The 27155-nt window shown below is 36.3% G+C and overlaps 1 long non-coding RNA gene and 1 other non-coding gene across 2 annotated transcripts; both read right to left on the reverse strand.

Moving 5' to 3' along the window:
* Positions 1-238: 238 nt before the first annotated feature.
* On the reverse strand, positions 239-25743 carry LOC138705225 (uncharacterized). Its single transcript, XR_011333666.1, has 3 exons — positions 25595-25743; positions 13129-13274; positions 239-1023 (listed from the first exon to the last, which is right to left on the reverse strand). It is a non-coding gene; the product is annotated as an uncharacterized lncRNA (long non-coding RNA).
* On the reverse strand, positions 1816-1888 carry TRNAY-AUA (transfer RNA tyrosine (anticodon AUA)). Its single transcript has one exon. It is a non-coding gene; the product is annotated as a tRNA-Tyr (tRNA).
* Positions 25744-27155: the final 1412 nt, after the last annotated feature.

A 27155-nucleotide genomic window follows, 5' to 3' on the forward strand; every position in this document is an offset into this window, starting at 1 on the left:
AACATACCCACAACATATACTTAATACACAATTACAGTTCAATACCACACATTATTCGATGTCATGATACGTCATAACACACAAACAACCAGCCCCCACGACAAGAGCAACATACCCTCACCCCTACAATCGACAAATGCACATCGCAGAATTCAAGATCACCAGTAGTTCAAGAGACACTGATGAAGACGTAACATCACGTCGAAACAGGCCGTCTGTCGAAGGTATATAGCCTACCTTTTTTTTTTTTTAATTTTAACACATTTTAATGTGTGACTAAGTAATTTTATGTTTTTAACAAAGTGTTAATGTGAACTTTAATCAATGATTCATACCTTCTACTCAACACAACACTTGTTTATTCTTATAAACTGTATTAACCTACACAGGGTGCTATGTAGGCCTACATATAATTTTGTATATCTTTTGACTTATTCCATATCACAAAGCACAATGCAGATCAATAAATGAAATGTAATACATTTACAACTAATATTAACTATCCACTAGCACTGCATTTTTGTCTATTTTTCTGTACCTTTTTTTGAAATTGCACGCACACACCGATTTTTTTTGACTTCCTTGTATTTTTTCCGGAGCAAAACAACCTCTAATGATTTATATTCATACTTTTCTCGTAACATACCTAGCATAATGTCGTTTTCATTCAAAGAAAGCTCTGTTTGTGTGGAAGCATCACACATTTTATTTGAGAGATCACTGGTAAAGTCATCAAGTTCAGTTGATGCACAATCTTGCAGTAAAGAGTCACCACTAGAGGATTGACGTAACTTCTTCCGCAATACTTCATACTTTCTGGTTCTCAATTTTCTTTTTACTGGAGGCGGATTAGGAATATCGAATAGTGTTGGAACAGCATTCCACACTAACTTGTTCCTATTAGTGTTCATAAACTGCCCATCTTCGAAATGATTAGAGCACAGTTTTATGTTATTATATAAATAGTCAACACTCTTATTCATTAAATCTTTCCTTCCAAGGTTTATCAACCACAATCTGTTCCTGAAAAAAAAAAGTATTAGATTAAGTTAGTCTGCATAGACACGAGGGCTTTTCTATAGCACGTGACACTGAAATTTCCAACTTGCATTTTTCTAAGTTTTGTAGTGTGGAAATCTGTGACAAGTTAGTTTAGGCTTTTGGTATGTCTTGCATATACTAAGTGAAGTGAAATGTACGTTTTGCGTTCATTTTTAAGTGTTCTACCTCTTTATTTTACGTGTTAAACAGTCACTTTTAGGTTACCTACACTGATCAGTTCTTTCCAATTTTTAGTTACACTGATCAGCAAAAATGTGGATCACCTAACATTTTAAAGAACTATAGCTTATGCTTTAGGTTATTTTTGCTACATTCTGACTAAGGCATATTGTAAAATAAAATAAACATGTAACCTGTGCACTTCATCCCATCATCAAAATGCTTTTTAATATTTGAGGAGAAAAATTCGCTCCGGCACTGGGGATCGAACCCGGGTCCTTGGTTCTACGTACCAAGTGCTCTGACCACTGAGCTACGCCGAATTCAATCCACAGCACCGGACCGAACCCTCCTCCTTCAATGTTTCCCTTTATGGCCTAACTCCAAGTTAGGCATATATGTTGACGTATATGTCCAATGTCAACTGCCATTATATTAGTTGAGTGACTTGTTTGGCCGGGATTCCGCAGTTAAGTGCACAGTAATCTGTACAGGCATCTGCACTGCAGCTATGAGAATACTATAGATTTATTAATTTGTCCTACAGAATAATATCTGTAAAATTGGCAATTAATATTTGAGGAGAAAAATTCGCTCCGGCGCCGGGGATCGAACCCGGGTCCTTGGTTCTATGTACCAAGCGCTCTGACCACTGAGCTACGCCGAATTCAATCCTGGCCAAACAAGTCACTCAACTGAGTGCGCTCCTAATATAATAGCAGTTGACATTGGACATATATGTCAACATATATGCCTAACTTGGAGTTAGGCCACAAAGGGAAACATTGAAGACGGAGGGTTCGGTCCAGTGCTGTGGATTGAATTCGGCATAGCGCTTGGTACGTAGAACCAAGGACCCGGGTTCGATCCCTGGCGCCGGAGTGAATTTTTCTCCTCAAATATTAATTGTCAATATTACAGATATTATTCTGTAGGACAAATTAATAAAGCGATAATAAAATGCTTTTTGTTTGCAGTTTATTTTATAATTCACGCAAAATTTCAAGTAATTCATTTTGTGGCTTACATTAACAAATGATTATGCCCCTGTAATTGTTACTGTGTGCGTATTTGCCCTAATATTGTGTTATCACTCCTAGTGGAGATGATGTCCTCCATTCGTCGCACTATGCTAACCACCAGATCCTGCAAAGTTATCTGAGGGGTGAAATTTCACTTCTCCTACAATGCTGCCACATTTCGTTCGGGGTATTGAAGTTGCGATGTCGGACACTTTGACCGAGCATATGCCACAGATGTTCAATAGGATGTAAGCCCGGGCTGCATGCTGGCTGGTCCTGGGTTGGTATCCCGATGTCACGAAGGTAGTCCATCATGCAGTGAGCAGCATGGAGGGGGATGGTTATGCACAAGGATGAAATTTTCGTCGGCAAAGGGAATTACATGGTCTGCTAACACCTCCACTATATATTGGTGCGCATTCAGGTGCCTCCATCGACGAAAACAAGTTTTGCTTGAATTCAAAAACTAATATTGCTCAAACCATGACAGAACCACCTCCAAACAGCGTTCTTTCGAGAAAGTTTCAAGCGAATATTGCTCCCCATACTCTCTTTCTCTAACATCAGATAACCAAAAGCAAAATCGCGATTCACCCGTGAACAGCACCATTGACCACTAGCCCAGAGTCCAATTCTGGTGTTGACGCATGAACTGTAATCACACTGCCCTATGCTGGAGGTGAGTGATGGTGAAATTACAGGTCTTTTTGAAGACAAATTGGCTTCCTGGAGTCTTCGTCTAACATTTCTCTCACTCACAGTGATGTTCCTCACTATTTCGAGATGTTTTCTGGCCTGGACCGCAGTCATGTGGAGATATCGCAAGATACAGAGAATCAGAAACCTGTCATCCTTGGTTGATGTAGATCTACCACGGCCTGAATCTAGTTGTCTGAGGTTGGTACCCAGTTCACAGAATCACTGTAGGACACATAGAATGCTTCTACGATAGCATTAACCGCAAAAAGAATGATTCATCCATCTTCAACCAACGTGACAGCTCTCGCAATGTCGTCTTAAATAAGAGGCATTTTAACTTATCAAATTAAAAAACAGAAACTGAAGAAACGTTTTGATTTACGACAGACAATGTGTGATGAATTGATAATTCATTAATAGGACCACCATACAATTCTAAAACTTAAAAGTTTTATTACTGGTCTGTGTCGTAAAATCATAAATCATACAGTCTAATGCTTAGGGATACAAAGTGGCTCACGAGGTGGTGTGGCATTTTATGACCTAATAACATCATGTTCATCTCCAAAAATGTTGAATACATCCATAGGCGGAGAGAGAACAGTTTCCTTGGGGGAGGGGGGGCAAAGGAAAACCATAGAATTCCCATATAACGCAGTTATGGTGTCATCATTTACGTCCTCCTGTCCACACCTGTGGAGTAATGGTTAGCACATCTGGCCGCGAAACCAGGTGGCTCGGTTTCGATTCCCGGTCGGGGCAAGTTACCTGGTTGAGGTTTTTTCTGGGATTTTCCCTCAACCCAATATGTGCAAATACTGGTGGTGGACCCTGGACTCATTTCACCGGAATTATCACCTTCACCTCATTCAGATGCTAAATAACCTAAGATGGTGATAAAGCTTCATAAAATAACCTACTAAAAAAAAAAAAAAAAAATTACGTCCTCCCCTCATTGTAGCTTCACCATGGTACAGTACAGTATATCAGAATATGATCAGTATAGGGCTTGAACTGTAGATCTACTATAAATTATAATAGGGTATAATTTAAAACTATCTCCTTTTTCTCTCTCATACAGAAACACATATATATGAATAAAATGTATCATTGCTAAAAAAAATATTTTTATCTTAAGCTTTCCTGAAGATATCTAATTTTGTGTTGTTTGGGTAAAGGGAGATAAGTCGTAAAAATGAGTTTGGAGACAAATTAAAATTAAACATGGAGCCTTTATTGCAAACAACTTTCTACACAAATAAAACACATCAACTGCTAGTATTCTTTTGATTTTTGCACACTCACTTGTGTAATATAACTTGAGTGTTCATCTGGGGAACAAAATTCCATCTGCACAAAAAAAATGACATCCCCTTTACCTGAACACCACAGAATTACTTTATTTAATCTCGTCTTTAAGTTTACACATTATACCGGGATCACTTTTCTTTTTTCTGCATTTTTGTGGAGTATGTTATTCATATTTCTCCAAGTGGTGGTCTGAACACCTGCAGACTTTTAACACACGACTACAGCCTGTTACAAAAGAAACATTCCAATGCTTCCATTCCTTAAATGAGATATAGAAATTCTTATACATTCAAAAATTTAAAATAAATATAGTCCAGACAATGATCTGAAGACATTAATTCGTCAATTTAAGCACAAAAACTTAATCATAAACAAAAGCAAATTCAATATTTTGTAACGTTAATAAAAAAAAGAGTTCCGCCTATGAATACATCTATCTTTGGTCATAAAACCTATTCAATTTAATAATACTCTCTCTAAATTGATGGTTTATTATAGATGATTAGATTTTTACAAAGTGATCCACTTTTTTGCCGGTCAGTTTATTTTCTAATGTTTTAAAGCCAACTCACGTCCTATATGAATTCTTCATATTCCTAACTAGGTCTATCTTCTCTCTGAAAATTACATCATTTTTTTTTGTCAAATAAACCTTTAGTGTCGTGTGCTATAGAAAACCCAAAATGAGATTTACAGCATTACCGGTACTGTAATGTTATCCATATTATGGTAATAATAATTTATTTATTTAATCTGGCAGAGCTAAGGCCGGTAGGCCTTCTCTCTCACCCAGCCAGACTCCAATTCTAATTGAATACAATAGGCTCACAGTAGTTATTACATTAATATCTAGATCGTAAAACAAGATGAAAGTGAATAATGAAAGTAAAAGTAAACATTGAAAGTTAGATAAGTAATGTAGGGAGACCGGAGGGAAAAAAGACCTTTGGGGAGGCCGAGACGTAGATGGGAGAATAACATTAAAATGGACTTGAGGGAGGTGGGATATGATGAGAGATTGGATTAACATTGCACAGGACAGGGACCGATGGCGGGCTTATATGAGGCGGCAATGAACCTGTGGTTTCCTTAAAAACCATAAGTAGATAAGTAATGTTTGTGAGACCAGTGGCATATACTGCTTAAAGGGTTTGGGCTACCGCTGACCCTATTATTACACAAAATATATCAATCAATTACTTTAATTTTAATTACTATGGTAAAACTAATAATACAAAATTATTACATTATGTTATATTATAAACTTTTTCTTTTGTAATTTCCTTGGGCTACCGCCGGTAGCCCCGGTAGCCCGCAAAATACGCCCCTGTGTGAGACAATAACTTAATAACCACTGATAAGAAATAATAATGATAATAATAATAATAGTAATAATAATAATAATAATAATAATAATAATAATAATAATGAGACAACTTAAATCACTGACAACCAATTGGCTGCACACGGTGCTATGTACAGGCTCAGTGCGAGAGGAGCAGTGGATGTGTACAGTATCTTCTTGGTACTGTCCACATTTCATGAGATGATCTGAGCAAGGAATGCAAGGTTTTCCCCCACTCTCACAACCAAACATCGAGACAGAACCGGGTTTGTGTGCTCTTAACTTTCACTATCAACTACAGTGAAAACATTGTCCCGCAGTAAAACATTAACTTTGTATCCGGATTATTAATTCATACAGGCTACATATTATACATTTAATATCTATAATTAATTACGGAAAGCAATTATTCAGTGACAGTGTTATACTACACCAGTCAATGTAAATATTATATGTTTTGTTTACAATATAGTAATTAATAATATTAATAATAATAATAATAATAATAATAATAATAATAATTTAATTTATTAATTTAATTAGTTTATTTATTAAGATTTTTTTTAATATACAGAAATTAAAATTTTTACGAGTATAATGCTGTAAGTTATTTAAATGAAATATTAAAGCTTCATGTATACTTTTGAGCTAATTAAAGTTTTAAATTTGTTCCCCTCTTGAAGTGACGCCCGTGGTTAACTGAATTTATTGAAAGTTTCAATAATTTATTGTTGACATTATGAGAATATTATTAAGTTAGTGTAAATGAAATTAGTATTAAATTTAAAATAAATAAATAGATATCTGTGTATTTAGCAGCCCTTTCTGTAGCATTCATCGAAGGACACAATAATCTCTTCTGCCTTGCTTCTTCATCACACATCTTTATTACATTCGCTATACTTTGTCGTGCTTCACTATGTATAGTTTTTCCATTTTTACACTTTGTAAACATTATGATAACTGATATGTGACACTATTGAAATCAAACAGAATTCTACTTCGCTTTAAAACTACTTAACTAAATATTTCACTGACTAAACAAATTCGTAACTCATTGTCTAACTAAATTACTAATTTAAGATAATTGCCTAATTAAAGCGTAATGCAGCCAATCTGACACGATCTTTAAGTTAACTTAAGAAATTAAAATCTGACTTAAGAATGTTTTAATGTAAACTACACTTGTTATCCACAGCACTCACAATACCAACATCATACAATAAAATCTCAACAGTAACTAAAATGCTTGCATTGCTTGCAAAACCAACGTTTTCAGGTCGCGTGTCACTGAACTTTGTCCCAGCCAGTCAATGGCACCACCCTCATCTACCTGCTCTTTCAGACGCGCTAAGTTATTCTACATTTCCTTACCCTCGTCTCTTACCCCGCAAGGACCATTCCCCCTCGCAGAGATCATCTCGTGAAGTGTGGACAGTAGTAGTGGCGTCTCGTAGATCGACCCCTGTTTGTCATGGAAAGAAACCCGTTAAAGTGAAGGCCTTTGACACCAACAAACAATTTTAATCCTGAATGGGAAGCAACAGACTTCACGTAATGTAGCAAAGTTCTGTGTAGATTTTTCGAATTATTGGAAGAGATAAATTTGTTTCTGGAAATGAGTGGAGAACTTGTTGCAGAGCTGGAAAATACAAACTGATCACAGATAATTATGTTCTGTAGTATTCAAGCTTTAAAAAAATATGCTGTCATTATGGGAACGTCAACTGTCCAATGGCGATCCTGCTCACTCTCAGGTTGGCATGTGTGGTCCAGGACTCTGATTTCTTAGAGAGGGGCTGTTATCTTGAAAATCTCCAGTTGTTTTCTTATGAATGACTTTGAAGACAGATTTCAAGATTTGAGTCACCAAAAATGGATTTTGATCTACACCGTTTACAATAAATATTGATGATACTCACAAAGATGTCCAACTGGAACTAAACAACTTGAAATGTGACATTGAGCTGGCTGATAGTCATAGGAACAGACGTAGTTTGCTAGACTTTTACAGCCAATTTCGTAAGTCAAGATTCCCTCGCCTCCATAGGCGTGAGGCATCTTTAATTTCAATGTTTGCTTCGGCCTATGTGTGTGAATTTTTTCTAATTCATTTTGAATAATTTTTCAGAAAAGTCTATGATATACAATACAAAGATTTATTTTCAGTCAATGACTTTACTTTCTATATGTGTAAAGTACAAGTCCTTATATTACATAATTTAATACTGTATTAACGTTTTTGTCGGTCATGCCGACATCATCAGATACAACTTTCTATGCTGCAATATCATTTCTAAATGAGTACATGTGCCTCTACAATCAAAAATACAATATACATTAATAAACATTAAACATAGTAAAACAACATGGTTTGGGACATCAATATTTCTTTTCTTATGTAAATGCACCCTTAGTGTCAATTATTTAAAAACACAAACGTGTGATTACAATGCATATACATATATAAAATTGCAGGTCTTCACTATATAAAAATAAAACTGAAAAATCCATGTAAAATACTATGTGAAGAGATGCTTACAGTCTTTAATCTATATTATCTGTTTTGCTTGTGTCCATATTCTTATTATCCAGTTACTACACGTAACTGGACACAGAAAAGGCGTGTAGTAACTGGATAATAAGAATATGGACACAAGCAAAACAGATAGTATAGATTAAAGACTGTAAGCATCTCTTCACATAGTATTTTACATGAATTTTTCAGTTTTATTTTTATATAGTGAAGACATGCAATTTTATATATGTATATGCATTGTAATCACACGTTTGTGTTTTTAAATAATTGACAATAAGGGTACATTTACTTCTTCTTCTTCTTCTTCTTCTTCTTCTTCATCTATCCCTTATGCCTTGCAGTGTCGGGTCCTCCACCCATTTCTTATATCTCTCCCGGTCCAATGCTAATCTTCTTATTTCCCGGATTTCCTTCCCTCTTCTCCTCACCACATCATTAACGTGTTGTTCTATTCTTGGTCTACCCCTCCTCCTTTTACCTTCTACTCTTGATTCGAATACTTCTTTCACTTTCCTCTCATCTCCCATTCTAACCAGAGGGTACATTTACATAAGAAAAATGGCTGCAAAAGGGTATCTGTCGGATACAGGGGGGAGAGCCATTAATCCTTCCCATTGAAGGCCTTAAGGAACCAACCTGGACAAATACCTAATGTCCCATCCCTACCTTCCCGTGGTGCAGCTGTTAGTAAGCATAATTTTACGAGCTGAACTAAAGGGAGGGGCTACTCATCAATTAGCACTGGTCAGCTTGATGAGTTAATGACTGAATTTGGTATAATTTTCCTCTATTCAATACCTAATTCCCTCTTTACCCTTTCCTATCCAGTCCTCTGACTGAACCTTACTTTCTTCGACCCCGACAGCTTTAGAGCATTCGAGGCCTAGGGGTTCATTTCACTTTCCTTCCTCCTCTTTCTACTTTTCTGTTCCTAGTGCTGACCTGCTATGGCACTAAAATCGTCCTCCAGTGGCTTAAGGAGGGAAAGCTGGTGATCAACAAGATCTCCCAGCTAGGTCCAATGGACCCGTCGACCACCAGCAGGTGTGGTCCTCCAGACATTCTGGGGGTTGTGTGTGAATGAAGTTGCCACCAAAACGTTAAAATATGGTGTTCACTTAAACCGGCTACAACTTGCCATTTTCAAATATTGGAGTGCAAGAGGTCAAATGACTTTATTGTCAAACGCCTGGCATTAGAAAACAAGAACAACATAAGAAAAATATTGATGTCCCAAACCATGTTCTTTTACTATGTTTTATGTTTATTAATGTAAGTATATTGTACTTTTGATTGTAGAGGCACATGTACTTATTTAGAGATGATATTGCAGCATAAAAAGTCGTATCTGATGATGTCGGCATGGCCGACGAAAACGTTAATACAGTATTAAATTACGTAATATAAGGACTTGTACCTTACACATATAGAAAGTAAAGTCATTGACTGAAAATAAATCTTTGTATTCTATGTGTGTGAAGCTTTATTTTTAGCTATGAAACGTAACAAAGGCTATGAATGAGCCACCCTCAGTGATCATAACTTAAAGTGTGCATTAAGGGTTCAGAGTTGTGTTTCATTATGTTCAAATATAGTTCATTTCGTATAAACCAAAAGATGTCAAAAAGCAAGAGTGTGTACCAATTAAACCTGAAAGTGTGACTCTTAATTGAGATAGGCCTACATGTCCATTGCACAATTTATATCACTTTAATTTGAAACCATCTTTCCAGTATTATCGTTGTATTTGTCAATATGTTTTGTTTATATTTTTCAACATGCCCAGTGTATAAAATACAGTGTGTAGGAGTTTCATTTATAAATTGCTAACTTTCACTGACAATGTATTGTTTCTTTCTTATACAGGGTGTTTCAAAAATACGGGGCATAATTTCAGGTATGTATTTCCCACATGTAGACAATCAAAATAGTTCATTACAACATGTGTCCGGAAATGCTTCATTTCCGAGTTATGGCCTTCACAACATTGAAATTCACTGAAACGTTTTTCTTTCCGCAGGTCGTTGTCATTACACAAGATGTTCAAAATGTCCACCTCCTGCTTGAATACAGACCTCACATCGATGTCTCATTGACCTGCGAACACGATCCCAAACTCCAGGAGTATTGCGTATGTCCTCAGAACATGCCACATTTCGATTCCGAAGGGATTCCAAATCAGGCACCGGAGACGAATAAACCAATGATTTTAAATGGCCCCACAAGTATAAATCGAGACGGTTCAGATGAGGTGAGCATGGAGGCCAAGCAATTGGGCCACCTCTACCTATCCATCAATCAGGAAACCTTCTATCCAAGTACTGGCGAGCCGTACGACTGAAGTGTGCAGGAGCGCCATCATGCAAGAAGTGAATGTGTTGACGATTGATCAGTGGAGTATCTTCTAAAACATGAGATATGGTTCCGGTGAATTTCAATGTTGTGAAGGCCATAACTCGGAAATAAAGCATTTCCGGACACATGTTGTAATGAACTATTTTGATTGTCTACATATGGGAAATACATACCTGAAATGATGCCCCGTATTTTTTAAACACCCTGTATAACTACACTTAAAAAGATATTGCAAGTATATGCTACAATTAAACTGTATTTAGTTATATTGGTTCAGTGTATTATTTGTATTTCTATAATGTAGGCTATTTTAATTTAGTTGTTTAGGCTATAGGCGTAATTTAGTGTTGGCACAAGCGGAATAATGAAGTGCTTATCAAAGCGCATGATATATTCTTCTTTACTATCCGATCATCTATAGTGTAATGCTAAACTCAACTACAGATTACAGAGACAAACAGGCCGCCACTGCACTACATTCTGCGCAGACACAGATCCTCCATCGTGAGCACCACGCGCACAGAAGTAACACAGCGTGCTTGCGAGTTGGTTGATGGTGACTTAAATATATATCCATATAACCATTAAACATTGGGAAACTTGAAACAACTATTATTAACGAGAATTGTTTAAAAAATATTTCCTTAGTCTATTCTTAAATTGGTTTGATGGCTGACATTACTAAATAGGGAATTTCAGAGTTGAGAAACAGCCACATTGAAAGAAGATGAGTACGAGAATGTTCGGCGGCAAGGATAATGCTGAGGAGTGTTGTGATCGTGTGTCTAGATTATGGTGGGTGGATAAATTTTGAAAACGAGATAGACAGGAGTGAATGCAATATATGAAAGAGGAAGGAAAGTCAGTGGATTTTTCTGTGATCTTCTAGATGGAGCCAGGACAACATTTCGAGGGATGGTGTTATGTGATCAGCCCAGCAAATACTGCAGGCAAAACAAATGCACATTTTATGAACACATTGCAGTCTCTGCGTCGAAGTAACACTTAGCCCAATAAACAGAATATCACAGTAACTGAAGTGGCGCATCACGAGTGTTTGCACTAAAATCTTTTTCAGGGAAAAGGACAGAAAGTTCTTCAATCGCTTAAACAAGTCGATTAGTAAGAATACTTTCTTAGAGGTTTCTGCAACTTGAATGTTCCAATTTAAACTTTTATCCATATAAGGTTCTTCACTTATTCACTGAACGGAATTTCGGTGCCATTTATTTTAATCGGAGATAGATTTAGTATAGTAATAGTGCTTAACAAACGTGAATGACCACAATTATTGACTGTGATTTTTCTGGATTTAGTTTAAGTCGGAATTTCCGTGTCCATGTCCAAATTGAGTCGAGATCGTAATTAATTTTAGATATTGCATCATTTATTTTGTCAGTGTGGAATTTTATGTATACAGATGCCTCAAACTAGGAAGCTGCCTGGAGAGGGGAAGTAGTAGAGCTAACGGAGGGGGCCCACCTAGGCTCCGATACCCAGGTATAGTCATATTATCTGAAAAGTTGACCTCTTGACAATGTATTCAAGATGTGCCCTCCCTATGCAGCCTTCTCAACTGTTATTAGAACTGAGCTGTACCGTTCTAGTCCACAGTGCACAGCAGTAGGCGGACAGTGGTAGGGGAGAAGTGCTCTATGCGCGAACGAGACAGCTTGCTAGTTTGAGGCATCTGTACTTGAAGGTGTCTGCATAGAAATGGTGTCGGCAGTACCAGTACTTTAAATATTGTAGTTTGTATAAACTGAAAATAATAGAGGGCCGAGAAGTGATCCCCCCCCCCCCAACCTTACGGCCTCCCAAGAGAAAGAACAATTTCCAGCTATCACACTTTGTTGGCAGCCATTAAGATGAAAGGCAAACCACAGGACATGTTCTTCTAGATGTAGGCTTCTGAATTTACAGATTAACAGGTCAGTGTCTACAGAACTGAAGGCTTTGCTGAAGTCAAGTAAAGTCATTATTGTCAATTTACGTTCGTCCCGAGCCTCACACAGATCTTCCGTGACTTTAAGTAATGGAATACTTGTGTTATGTCTGACTCTGAAACTTGATTGATAAGAGTAGAGAAGTTTGTATTTGTTTAAGTAGTCTGTCAGTTGCTTATGTACAATGCACTCTAATGCTTTGGATAGGACAGTTAGAATGATGATAGGTCTATAGTCATTAGATGTCTGTGTTTTAGTCTTGGGAAGTGGGTGGACAAAAGTGACTTTCCATTGCTATGGGCAAGTCGAAGTCATAATTGAAGCATTGAAAATGTGAGTCACAGTCGGTAATATTACGTCCATTATTTTGTTTAATAACGAAATGTTGATGTGGTCTGGTCCTTCTGCTTTAGTTGTGATTCGTTTCAAGGCTTTCTTTACGTCAGATTGTGTAATGTACGAAAGGTGAAATTTTTCTCTTGAGGGGATGGTCCATAGGTTAGAGTTCAGAAATTGTCTGCTGTTTGCCAATGGAGCTAGGGATTGTAGGGTTAGTTTTCGTAAAGTGGTGATTGAGACATTCCAGTGAGGTTGAGTTGCAGTCTACCTGGATAACGGTATGTATATTGTAAAATTCCAACTAATATACACAATAAGGTATATCAAAAACATTTTACAGCGTTTACTCACCTTACAGGATCCTTAGGAAACCTAAAGAATGAGAGTTCTGGAGTTTTCTTCTGGTTGTTGCTACAATTAAAAGCACTGCATACTGACCCATTGCAGGGAGTCATTTTAGGATTAACTTCGTATCAAATTACTGTAGAAAAAGTATTCTGCAATAAGAATTATTTATTAAGTGTAGTCATGACTAACATGTGCTTATTATCTACTGTCTTTTCTGACCGAACTACATAGAACGAAGCTTACTGGTCATCACTAATGATGCGAGTTTGGCGACAATATGATGCAGGCTGTGAACACCAGTCAAGATGGAGCACAATAATTATAATCCAGCTGAAAACATGAAGGTATAAGCAACGTCCTTCCAGGTAAGAATCCCAAGCAAAGAGTATGACAGAATCACTGAAGACTTCTGGCCAAAGGGAGTCTATGTAAGGCAATTCATTTTTCATCGACAATAGTTTAATGGAGCATGACTTTGAGGAGCAATCAAATTTAAGCAAATTCCAACTGAAGATAATGCTGTAGAACATAAGATTAAAAAACGCCCTTACAATGTCGTCCAAGGACATTACTGAAGACTTAGACATTATAATACTAACAGAAACCATGCTATAGTCCCATCGCTCTTATTTCTGGCAGCCAATCACGTTGCAGGCCGACTACATTTAAACGTGTGCGTCTTTTGATTCGCTGATGAAGATAAAGAAGGCTCGATAAATACTTAATATAATCGCCCGCCATTTTGGCTCTTTCGTTGGCGTTCGCAGAAAGCACACAAGGACATTATTTGCAGCTCAATTATTTGCTGAATTACAGTGCGTTTGATTTATTATCATAGGAGCTACGACATGATAATGTTTAACGGTGTGGCAAATAGAACTCTCGTCTGGTAGCTAGGCAACGAAAGAACAAAAATGGCGAACGATACTACCTACCTAGACTTTATAGAGCCTTCACTTTCTAAGACGTAAGCAAAGAGGAGGAGTCACGCCTGGAATAACAGTGTCTCGCGACTATAGTAAATATAATCGATCTACCAGGTCTTTACGCAGTTCATGCACTCACCCAAGAAAATCAAAAAGGCATGTACCCATCAGTGAAGTTTCCTGCTTTTACGAGAGGATTGGGAAACCAATAAAAACCCATACAGAAGAAAACATCGTCGTAATTAAAACGAACCATATATCAACTGTCAGAATCTACATCAGCCCAATATCTACTGTGATGCTATAGCAACGATCCTGCAAGCTGTCATACATGTAAACCCATAAGACAACAGACATTCAGAGTATCTCCACAGTAAACTGCAAGATAAAATTCGAACATTGGTTCAACAATGAGTTTTAGGAGATACATAGGACCAACTGAACGTCCTTCATAGAGGTAGAAGCCTCCAAAAAAGGACCTACTGAATTATGCGAAAAAACACAGGATATAAGATTCTCCTGAAGACAACTAAATCGGAGTATAGCGAAAATGAGGCTAATCTGGCAGCAGAAGACATCTTAAAAAAAAAAAAAAAAACTCTTTCTCTGCCCAGAAAAGAAAACCCTTGCCCCCTACAAAAGAAATTCACATCCTATACAGGAAATGCACTTCTCACAAAATGGCAAGAAAGCAACAGACTGAACCAGGGCCGCCGACAGAATTTATGGGCCTCTATGCAATACTGTACTCAGACCCCCGTTGAAAAAAGTAACAATTACAAGTTACCAGTTATTCTAACCATAACAATTATTTGCAAAATAAATAAAAGATAACCCCATACACAGATACGAACTTAAAAGTATACACTTTTATTACGTTGAAAACTTTTAGCAAAACTTCATATTAGCACAATATATTATATTCATAAAACATTATTCTTAAACATCTGCAGTCCAACATCAACAAACAACTCTCCTTGTCTTCATTGATGCAAAATCATCAATTATGTCATCAAAATTTAAAGATCTAGCAAGATCACTCTCCAGACTAAGGAGCCAAGGTTACTCAGTCATTCTTGGCACATTGTTTATCTGAATACATTTTTTATTGCCTTCATTTTGCTGAAGGATCTTTCAGCATCAGCAACTGTCACAGGAATTTTATAGAATATTCTAATGGCTATACAAATATTTGGAAATAAATTATCAAGTTTTAATTCCCTCAGACTATTTAGGAGATTCATAGGTTTCAGTGGGGTTGGCCCTAAATTAGAAGCATGAATTGATTTTAAATATTTCGGCTCATCACTGATCTCTTTATTAATATCTTCATAATATTTTTCACGCAGTCTAGCACCCATATTAATATCTTCCAATTTTTTCTGTCTCTCCTTGTGGTTCTCAGCTCCCGACTTATGCCTGTACTTGTCCATTGTGCAGTTAAACTATAACCAGTAACACTAATCAACAGAATTTACTAGACAAACGACAATGAAAAGACGAAAGTATCGACACAAAACATACAATGTACTGAAAGAGAAATGTATCCTGTAACTTCGGTTTGAGAGAGTCCACTAGCATATTGTGGTGGGCCAGCTATGGTAGTTAAAAAGGACAAGCCAATAAATAATTGAATGTGTTCAGTACAACCGACGGGAACATAGATCAGGCAAATGCCGGGGCCCTCAATGTCGTGTCGGTGAACATTAATGTGGGAAACCGATCTTCTATTATATAAAAGTAAAATATTTACATATGAAGTGGTAATTTGTATTAATTCTACTATTGAGTTAATATGTCAAACTTATGTAACAAATATTCTTACAAAATTTTATAGTACTGGTATGTATCTACGAATAATTATTCGTGATAATAAAAAGTAATCAGACTCACTTAATCTGATGGGCCCTTATTGCTCACGGGCCCATATGCACTCACCCCTTTTGCCCCCCCTTCTCGACGGCACTGGACTGAACACAAAAAATGAAAATAGGAGAGAGGAACTCAAGCTCATCCCACCCATTATTATCGCCGCGCTCTCATGGTTAACAAACATGTCGGCATCATACAATAACATGCGGTGTGCTTTTAAAACATAATTTTGCCGACCGATTGTTGCTCTGTAGGTTTCACTCTAAAGCGTCACGTTGTCACGTCTATTTCCTTGGTAAGAATAAGCACTAGTTTGTTATATTGTTAAATGGCTATTATTATTATTATTATTATTATTATTATTATTTCATGTACGAGTACGTTGACATTCTTAACTCTTAATAATAACTCTTTAATAATAATTTTAATCACATACCTTAATGTTCGTCCTCAGCACAAGACATTGCAACCTCGGTTTTAGTCCACGTGGATTAGACAAGTAGGTGTCATTTAATAATGTAAGCAGCTTATTGGTTGCAATATTGAAATTGAGGCGAGTGATTGGAGCGGGAACATAAGAAATTGAAAACAATAATGCAATTAAATTTCAAAGACTTGCTGAATGTTATGCACGAGGCCGCCCAAAGACATGCTGAATGTTAACCTTGAGAGCGCGGCGATAATACATGGAAGTGAAGGATGCTACTACACAACTGAAAAATAAAAAGACAGCCAGTCCAAATGGAACCTATAATGAGCACACAAAGCAATTAGCTGAGCTACTCCTAGACACCTGGACATCACTGCTGAAAAAATGTTTCTCATCTAGCACCATCCCAGAAGACTGGAGACACTATGATATCAAAATCTTGTACAACAGCAAAGGCAACGTGAATGATCCAAACACAAACAGAGGAAACCCTGGAAAACAATAGCTTCACACTGCTAACGAAAATATTATCAGAGGGATATACGCTCTAGGCTGTAAACATCCTGTTACAAAAGATTTCACAAGAGTTCCAGAAAGGGAGTTGTGTACCATGTCTTCATTGACTTCAGCAAAGCCTTCGACCTTCTAGATTGCCACAAGATGCTGCAGAAGTTGGCCAACACCATCGGAGATAACCATTACATAACGGCCACAATGAGGAGCATATTGGCAAAAAAATTACGTCCAAGTGAATGACAACCTGGCGATGTCCAGGACCATAGGACAAACAGTTGGTGTCCTACCTTCCTTTTCGTGTTTTGTGATTCGTCCTCTGTGATATTTTCTAACAAATAAGTGTGATTCGTTCACCTCAACGACATGTCCTACAGCAGGGCTGGGCAGTTTTGAAATACATTTGTATTTCGTAATTTGTACGGATTTTAGAAAGTATTTTCTATTTAAATACATAAAATTGATGTATTTTGTCTTTCAAATACTCAAAATACTTTCTTCTTCTTCTTCTTCTTCTTCTTCTTGTCCTTCAAGATTTGGATTTGAAGAATGAACTTTTGTCTTACTTGCCTACCCATTTCAGATGTGCTAGCCATACACTTAGTTTCCTTGCCACAACTGATTTTCTTAATGCCATAAAGAAATCTCCAACAGCATCAAGGACCCATCACCCAACACTTACTCAATGTTCAGCATTATGGAATGTATTATTTCAATGTACTGAAGTACATATGATATTTCCATGCAGATATTCTGCGTCATCATACGATGAAAGAGTAATGGAACGGAGAAAAATTCTCTCCGGCACCGGGATTTGAACCCGGGTTTTCAGCTCTACGTGCTGATGCTTTATCCACTAAGCCACACCGGATACAACCCCGGCGTCGGACAGAATTGTCTCTGATTGAGTTCCAACTCTTGGGTTCCCTCTAGTGGCCGCCCTCTGCACTACGTCAGAGATGTCTATGTCTAGTCACTCATAACAAGTGCACCTCAGCACATGAGTGGACTTCGGTCCTATGTTCATAGACATCTATGACGTAGTGCAGAGGGCGGCCACTAGAGGGAACCCAAGAGTTGGAACTCAATCAGAGACAATTCTGTCCGACGCCGGGGTTGTATCCGGTGTGGCTTAGTGGATAAAGCATCAGCACGTAGAGCTGAAAACCCGGGTTCAAATCCCGGCGCCAGAGAGAATTTTTCTCCGTTCCATTACTCTTTCATCGTATGATGACGCAGAATATCTGCATGTAAATATCATATGTACTTCGGTACATTGAAATAATATATGATATGCGTAAATCACGAAGTGATTTAAGATGGCGCTTATTCCGTCGGATCCCGGCCAACTAGTCACTCATAACGAGTGCACCTCAGCACATGTGTGGACTTCGGTCCTATGTTCATAGACATCTATGACGTAGTGCAGAGGGCGGCCACTAGAGGGAACCCAAGAGTTGAAACTCAATCAGAGACAATTCTGTCCGACGCCGGGGTTGTATCCGGTGTGGCTTAGTGGATAAAGAATCAGCACGTAGAGCTGAAAATCCGGGTTCAAATCCCGGCGCCGGAGAGAATTTTTCTCCGTTCCATTACTCTTTCATCATATTATGGAATGTGTCTAGGAGACCCAAATCCTCAGAAATTATTTCATACGTCTTGAAATATTCATTAAAGTTTCCTTGCCCAACTCGATGGAATTCCCTTCATGACTCAATCTCTCAAATATTGCAATTCAAACATGATGCAAACAGTATATGTGAAAAACTGGGATTGCCAACCTTCAAAGATGTTGAGTTTCAGTACCTTGAAGAATATTGTGCAGTTCTGAAACCAACTGCCGTAGCCCTTGATTTAATGCAAAATGAGAAGATGTGCTATCCAACTTTTGTCCACATTAATTTCCCTCAAAAACAGATTACATATTCTGTTATCTAGTAAACTACGCTATCTATTCCAAGTAACTCCAATCCTAATAAGTTCACTTTCATCAAGATTTAAAGCGATGTTTGATCTGACCCAGAAGCAATTGAGCTATTTTGGCAGCTTGCTTCCACCCATCAGTTAAAATGGATGGCTACCTGACACTGCCTCACGAAATGATAAGAGCCTACAGAATATGTGTGTGAAATCAGCTGAGCAGTTGTCTGCTACACCTTTGGTTAATTCAGACAATGAAAACAATTCTTATATTTTCAACTCAAGTACAACAGACTTTGAAAAGCAAAAAGAAAAGAACTTGTCTACTGCGGAGTATGAGCTCATACAATTCTTAAACAGCAAAGGGGCAACTCTGTGCACTCTAGAGAATTACCCAACAGTGAAACAAGCTTTTATAAAGTATAATACAAATTTGTGTTTGTCTGCGCCTATAGAAAGACTGTTCTGTTTTGCAGGATTTATTCATTCACAAGCAAGGGGATCCTTATCTGATAAACTTCTTGAGAAAGTGATTTCTTTGAAAGGGAGCATACTTTCATTGCTGACTGTTCAGTTGCAGTGTTTACACAAAACTTCCTGGGTAAAAATACTTTTAATGTTAATATAATATTTTAGATTTTCAGTAATATTCTTATTTCTTTACACCTATATATTGTATCGATTATTTGAAATACAGATGTATTCTGAGTATATGAAATAGGCCTACAAATGTATTTTGGTTAGGCCTAATTTTTCAAAAGTATTTTGTATTTGCATTTCAAATACTATTCTTTGAAGTAGGCTATTTTGTATTTATATCTGAAATACCTGGATGTAGTATTTTGCCCAGCCCTGGTTCTACACCACCAATCTTCTGTTCACTGTTAGTAATGATAACATAGCAAACTTCCCTGTAAAATCTGTAGTAGTTCACGACAGTATTGATAGACTTCGGCTTTGATTGCAGCACCAAAGATCTTTATATGGAATAGCCAGAGATAAATGAATGTTAAACTCCGGACAAGAGTCAATTTATTACGTTCAAACAAGGTCTTGACTGCTATAGCACTTTCTTTGTGACAACTAACTTACTGCACTTCAAGCAATATGGCACACTTTTATTCTTATTTCTCTTCTGGTGCACTACTTTTCCTTTGGCTCCACAATCAATAAGTTACACTTGATGTTTTCTTTGCTGGACAGAACTCTATGCAACTTTCAATATCTCTACAAGATTCATATAATTTGCGTAAATTAAAAGCCATGACTTGAAAGTGGCGCTTCTACTAACAATGCGTGTTTATGAGGTTGCTATAGCAATGACGTCACGAGAATTGTTCATTCAATATTGGCTTATAATTGACCACTGCCTGCTGGATCACATCCTTTGGCTGCGTAACTGCCTGCTCATTCCTCTTGCTTAGCATTGAGTTTTGCGTGGACATTATTGTCCAGTTTCGACACTAGAGCGCAGCAAGTAACTGCCGTTGAATTGGCTGTACTAAATGTGTAGAATGAATTATACTGTCTTATTTGACATCTTAGAAGTAATTACAGTGTTTGTAAGTTATTGTTTATTAATGATATGATTTTCTTCTTTAAAATACATTGGAAGAAAGGAACATTCGGTTTGAACTACATTTAATTTTGTGAGATATAAAACTTGGTTTCCTGAAATAACAATATTAATTATAATATATTTGCAATGGTGTCTTGTTGTGTCCCTTTCTGCAAAGTGCACAGAGGAAAATTGAAATTCAGAAGATTATCATTTCATGAATTTCCATCTAATAGTGAGCTGCGGGAAAAGTGGTTATTATAATAATAGTTTTATTTTCCCTGGCAGAGTTAAGGCCATCAGGCCTTTTCTTCCACTCAACCAGGATCAAATCACATACAGAAAAAATACATACCGGTATACAAATATGAACTTAAAAATAATAATAAACATAATTAAGTAGAAAAGAGAGATTGAATACATATACACAATCAGTATTAACTTTGAAATAACAATAATAAAAAAATATATATGTAATAAAAAAGAGACTGAATACATAATCACAAACAGAAAAATACATTCTAGTATACAAGTATTAAGTTAAAAGAAAAAAAAAAGAATTAGTACATATGAATATAATCTCACAACTAAAGGAATAGTACAATTAGTATGATCAGCACAGCACGTGTTACATTGAGACAATGACAATTACCTAGATATTAGTGTTAATGGAAAAATAAAGTAATGACTGTGTAAAACAACAACAACAATAATAATAATAATAATAATAATAATAATAATAATAATAATAAATAAAAATTATACCTAAAAACTAGTTCTGTGCATTTAAAATATTTCTAAACAACCTAATTTTAAACAACTGGGGACTAAGACTACCCCTGATTTCCAGCGGCAGCGAATTCCATGAGCGGGCCATGGCTATTGAGAAATAACTTGAGTACAGAGATGTCTGATGACGTGGTATTGATAGCAACAGATTGTGCTGTGAACGTGTATTACGATTATGATGTGAAGCTAGGAGAGTAAACAGAGAGGCAAGGTAGTTGGGTGTGGAATCATGTATAATTCGATATAGCAGGCAAAAAGAATGTACTAATCGTCGATCTTGCAAGCGGAGTCAGGAGAGTCGTAGAAAATATTCCGATATATGATCATGTCGGCGGATATTGAAAATAAATCGGACGCAGACATTATGTACACGTTGAAGTTTTTGAGAAAGTTCAGCACTTAGGTCACTATATAAAACATCACAATAGTCAAAGTGAGGCATTACAAGGGTCTGTACTAGAATTTGTTTTAGTTTAGTAGGAAGGAAATTATATCAAGAGAAGGTGATAAAAGAGGAAGTAAGTGGATTCCTTCTGATCGTTCATGTGTGTGTAGTTTACACTTCAAACAAGAAGATTTTAAAGAAGATACAACATATAGGAAACTGAAAAATTTGTTGATACCAAGCATATTTCCTGGATATCCTTCATACAAGAAACCTAACAAGAGGAAGAGAAAAGTCAGAAACTCAAGTTCATCATTCTCCGAGAAGAACAACGTCTCAAGATTGGCTGCACAATGTCAGAAGGACATTGAAGCCGAATATCATGAGAAAGACATAGAAGCCGAAATTATAAAAGACAAGGCAGATGTAAACGTATATTCCAGACATATTGCTGTTCAAGTAAATACTGTAAGATTAAGTGAACTGGAATATCATAAAAAATTAAATAAAAATCTTCGAGCGAAAGTGTACAGACTAGAAAACAAAATTGTGGAAATACAGAAAGAACTTCAAGAGGCGAAGGAAGAAATTAATAGCTATACTGAGAGAAAGTCAGTGAAAGGTAAAAAGTAAAGGTATCCCTGTAATATGCCATGAAGGCACTTAGGGGACATGGAGGTATAGCCCCATGGTTTCCATGACCTCGGCACTAGAATGAGGTGGTGTGGTCGGCACCACGCTCTGATCGCATTTTACCCCCGGGAAAGACCTGTTACTCAATTTTATAGGAGGCTGAGTGAACCTCTGAAAGTTTGGCAACAAGAAAAAATCCTGTCACCACCTGGGATCGAACCCCGGACCTTCTAGTCCGTAGCCAGCTGCTCTACCAACTGAGCTACCTGAGAGAAAGTCAGTAGATAACATAAAGAAATCAGCACATGTTGGCTACAAAATGGCTGCATATATATACTGGATCAGATTAGAAATTAAAAAAAAAAATCGTCCAAAATGGTCCGAGCCAATTATTCGGTACTGCTTATGTTGGCGAATATCGTCTCCTAAAGGCTACGACTTTGGAAGAAATTTGAAATTAATACAAGCACCATCGCACAGCATATTAGATAGGTATATGGGCTCAACGGAATATGGCGTTGGTGTTTCCCCTTTAATTAAACAGACACTTAAGTTAGAAGCCACAAAATTGAATGAAACTGAGAAAGTAGTTTCTCTTATATGCGATGAAATGGCAACAAAAGAAAGCTTGCTTTATAATAAAGAAGAGGATAAAATTTTTGGTTTAGTCGAAGCTGAAGGAATTTATAATACGGAAATAGGAATAAATCCCGTCTTAGCCAACAAACTTCTGTGTTTAGTTATTCATGGATTATCTACCAAGTACACAATACCGGCCAGCATATTTCATGGTACGAAATTTGCAAGGAAATGATCTGCTCTTATTAGTTCAGCAAGTGTTGAAAGCTGTAAAGACTGTGGATTTCATGTGCTTCGGCTTGTAACTGATAACCATAGAACTAATACTGCTATGTTTAAGGGTTTAGGCGGTGGAGATCTACAGCCTTGCGTAGTACACTCATGTAACTTGCAACATAATTTATATTTAAGTTTTGATTACTGTCACATCATCAAAAACATCCGTTCACAGTTTCTAGACCAGGATATAGCAGACAGAGAAGGAATGATCAGTTCAAAATTCATCAAGGAAATATACAGGATACAAAAGGACTTAGCTGTGAAACCCATTCGATTTCTAATGAGGAAGCATGTCGAACCCAGTTCCTTTGAGAAAATGAACGTTCTTTATGCTGTACAGACATTTTCACTGGAAGTTACAAGCACTTTGGACTATATGAAGGACAATCATTTACGTCTGACATCTCGGGTAAATTTTTCAGAAGCAGGACCAACAATACATTTCATGAAAAATGTGTACAAATTTTTTACTGTACACGACATAAGTGATAAATTATCTGTTTACAGTATTTTACTCGGCATTTCTTTTCGGGGACGGGGGAGAATTTTTTAATGAGCGCAAAATTTATCACACTTCAAATGGGCCTTTTATATATGGGGAAGTTACTTTTTGGCAATACTGAACTTAATAAAACAGTAGACCAAGTGTCCGTATAACAATTTCATGGATTGGAAGATACTGCAGGAAGATACAACATACTGTCATTAACTCAAACCGTGATTTCCAATAATCTCGTAGCTCAGTTAAAGGAAGCATATATTTTTTCGTAAATATGTTTAAACTTTTTGAAATATTTTATATAAGTTTCAAATATTATTTTTATTACGTTAATTGATTTTAATAATAATTTTAATAAATGCCTAAAGCAAGTATAGGCCTACTTGTTTGGATGGAGTATCGCTTAGAAAAAAAATTAAGTTTTAATTTCAGTATTAATAGTATTACATATTAAGCATTGCGGAAGGATTCGGACACTCTGGGCCATCGTTTCCATAAGCTCTTGTCTCTTCTGGTATCTAAGACTTCGTAATAATAGTTATTTTAGAGTACTTTGCATATACTGATAATGTTAATAGTGGTGGGCACTACCTGCCACCTAGCGGCAAAATAACTTTTTTCAAGACTCGCACATAAGCATTGATTGAGCAGGCAGTGTAAACAGCCATAGGATGTGATCCAGCAGGCAGTGTAATTGACACAATTTTCATTAAATTTTCGTCTAAATAGGTATGTTGTATATTCGTCCTGCCACATCGGAAATAATTTCGATACAACAATAAATTCTAAAATACGTACTTTAATTTCCAAAAAAAAACACTATCGAAACATATAAGGTTCATCGAATTTGTTGTTTAACTTGGCCGATTAACCTAAGGGGTGGTGCTATAGACCAGGAAGTTCCAGGTTCGAATCTCGTCTCGTCTAAATCAAGGCAAGTAAAAAGTTGCATTTATACGAGGTTGTAATGTATAATGTAGTTGCCACATCAAATACAGTTATGCTCTTCTCAAATTACTGGAGCTTAACCACTTAAGAAACATAAAAAACTTATTTTTTTTTAATTATCACTAGGATTTTTTTTTTTTTAGTGTTCAATGCTGACTCTGTAATGTTTGTTACACTGTTGTAACGTTTGTTACTCTAAATATAGAATTATTTTCAGGTTACATTAAAAAATTAAAAACGTTTATGTCATATAATTCTGTAATTTTCCTAGATTGAAGTTGTATATTTTTTTTATGTCATGAAATATCATAAAAACAGAGATTCACAAAAGTCTTTCATAACATAAGAATCCACGTCCTCTGATGTGACGTTTGTTACATTTTTTCAAATTGTAAGACAAGAACATGCACCATCACAAGATTATATTTTTGGCACTATAATATAATCTTCAAACTATCCTCTATTACCAGGTAGGCCTATGTTCCGAAGTATTGTTTTTGTGTATAGTTTACTACAAAAAAATTTCAAATGTTGAAACCCACGTAAGAATGTAACGTTGTTACAATGGAATAACGCGTTAGCATTATCATAAAAAAAAAAAGGATATCAATCATAACATGTTCTATCTCCATTTGTGAGCGTATGTATTGCATACTGCACCCCTTTGTCATAATTATGGTACAATTAAATAAAATTATTTGTGCACAGTAACTTTTTTTTTGCCTGGTTTCTAAAGTTTTCAAATATAAAGACTGAAGCCTTAAAAGTTGAGATTTTTATCTCTGGTCTCTAGCAGTGAAGGTACAAAAACAATTTTACCCAAACATTACCGGTATTGCAATCCCGAATTTAGATTTATTAAATCTCATAATTCAAGTTACACCCTTTTGAAATAGCATTTATTTTAATCAACATTCGTCATCAGATATCATTACTTTCAAAATATTAACTCATAAAACATCTTAACTAAAAGAATGTAAATTTACATTCCCTGGTAATAACAAAACCTTATTTAAAATGCGTGAGAATGACACCATTATCAATGTAGAAGGGGCCGAGATCTAGGTTACCTTAGCAACAGGGACACCTTGTTGGTATTTAACACTACATTTAATTAAATAAATCAATATTTACTTACTTCTATAGATGTGGAAGAAACACAAATCGTGAAATTCAAATAATATTATCACTTAATTTAACAAATACAACTACATTTACAAGGACACTAATCATACATCGACCAAAAAGTGAATCAGATGCAATGTACTTTAATAAAAATTTCCCGCAGTGACAGTAAAACATCCCGCATTGAAAGTAATTTACCTACAACATAAAAACTTTCAAACAATTTGCGGTATTACATTGCTTTCAATTGCATGTAACATTCTATAACTTCATTTGATTGCGTTAAGATATTTATACCTAAGTTCAGTTTTCTATGACTTGAAAGTAAATATACCTTATATTATATCGAGAGTAATTTTCGCTTTAGTGTAACTCTATAGATGCCACACCTCTCTGCTTCAGATCGTAGCATTGTACTGGCATCAGCAAAATATTTCAATATACGATATGAATGATATGCTTGATTTAAAAGCAATAGCCAATTAACATAAATTACCTTATTTATCCAGTATTTCATGTAATATTAATACTTCTTAGAAAATACGAGTCATAAACATTGACGAGAACGATTTTTTTAAATGTGGATCGCGTATTTTATTTGTATTTATTTCACACAGACTCCTCACGCAAAAGCTCATAATTACGGCAGTACATATCAAATATCGTATATTGCAGTATAAAAATTGTGAATCAGAAAATTGAAGCTCCGGAATGTTCGAGTGTCAAATGAATAAAAGACTACGAACATTTCAATCTCTGACGTTGCTTAGCAACGGCAGTGAATTACATTATTCTGCATAGTAACGGATCAGGCTCTTACATGAATATGGAGTTTGCGTTTAACTTTCTTGCACGAATTTTTTTCTCTTATTGTAGATCCATACTAGTAGTACATACCATTAACGACTCTCCAACAAACCAATTCAGATGAAACACAGTTAATTCCAAATAATTCTCCAGAAAATCTACACCAATGCCGCCTTTTATTCCCCCACCCCAAGAAGCATTAGGGTGTATGGGTTACAGAGTGGGATATTAGGGCAAGGAGAAACAAGCGTGGTGGGGGAGATTGGGAGGTCTTAAATGGCGACATCGTGGATGATTATGGTGGGTTTACAAATGCATGGATCTATTGGCGCGCAAGTAAAAAAAAAATACTTTCACATGTAAACCCTCATGACGTGCAAGTTTCGGCACTGCATGCAATATTTGGAAAAGTTAGTGGCATTCTAACTTTTCAGTGTGCCAGTGGACATTTCTGTTGCACGTGTAAACATGTAGTTTCTCATCGGCATGCCAGTATTATTCATATTCATATTCATTTATTGCATCCAACTGATCACATACGTGATATGGGACATATCAAAAGTAACACATAATTACTAAGCTACAACATAATTAAAATACAACATAGTACATTAATTAAAATACAACATAAAAAAAATTCAACATTAACAAATAACAACCACAATAACAGATATAACACTTCACAAGACAAATCACATTTCATTTAGCAGTCTGGAGTCAATTTCGATCAACATGTCCTTCATGAGAAGACATCCTTCTCGAAGTCA

The sequence above is a fragment of the Periplaneta americana genome, chromosome 8 (genome assembly GCF_040183065.1).
Source record: "Periplaneta americana isolate PAMFEO1 chromosome 8, P.americana_PAMFEO1_priV1, whole genome shotgun sequence".
Lineage (NCBI taxonomy): Eukaryota > Metazoa > Arthropoda > Insecta > Blattodea > Blattidae > Periplaneta > Periplaneta americana.